The sequence below is a fragment of the Cucurbita maxima genome, unplaced genomic scaffold (assembly GCF_002738345.1).
Source record: "Cucurbita maxima cultivar Rimu unplaced genomic scaffold, Cmax_1.0 Cma_Scf00195, whole genome shotgun sequence".
NCBI lineage: Eukaryota > Viridiplantae > Streptophyta > Magnoliopsida > Cucurbitales > Cucurbitaceae > Cucurbita > Cucurbita maxima.
In genome coordinates, this window is record NW_019272211.1 from 62,676 (window position 1) to 62,930 (window position 255).

Sequence of the window (255 nt, forward strand, 5' to 3'; positions counted from 1 at the left end):
AAATCCAAAATTCAATTGGGCTGTTCATGCTAAGGATTAAAACATTCTCAGTATCTTCTGCTGAATATATGGAATTATCGTTATCTTCAAATTTGTGATTTTTCTTCTGATCAATTTTGTACGATCTATTCGAAAGGGTTATTTTTCTTCACAATTTCAACACTTTACATTTTGTTTGTTTGGAGATTTTTCTCAGTTTCTTAATTTTGATTGCCCATGTTTGTTTGGGCTCTTTGATTTACTTCTTCCCCTTTG